Consider the following 378-nt stretch of genomic DNA (forward strand, 5'->3'; position numbering starts at 1 on the left):
CGGCCGCCGAGTGTGGGCGGCGTCCAAAATCCCGCCATGCCTACCGAACACGAGGATCCGGAGAGCGCGAGCCCCGTGCTTCCGGCCGGGTCGGAGGGGCCCTGTCCACCATGACACATCCTTCAGGGCATTTCGAACCGCAATTTCGAATTCAAACCGATAAACAACACCTCTCAAGCCTTTAAATTTTCCATATACACAAGACAATCTAGTCGCTGGAGATATTACCTTTCGTGGTGAGTGTTCAATCTTTCTCAATGAATTATCGTAGAAGAAAAGAATGGAATGAGAAAGAGACGGCGGGCGCGTCAGAAAGACGACTCGGGACGCCGTGAGAAAGGGGGAACGAAAGAAGTAAAAGGACAGGATTAACACGGA

This window comes from Penaeus monodon, chromosome 33 (genome assembly GCF_015228065.2).
Source record: "Penaeus monodon isolate SGIC_2016 chromosome 33, NSTDA_Pmon_1, whole genome shotgun sequence".
NCBI classification, from domain to species: domain Eukaryota; kingdom Metazoa; phylum Arthropoda; class Malacostraca; order Decapoda; family Penaeidae; genus Penaeus; species Penaeus monodon.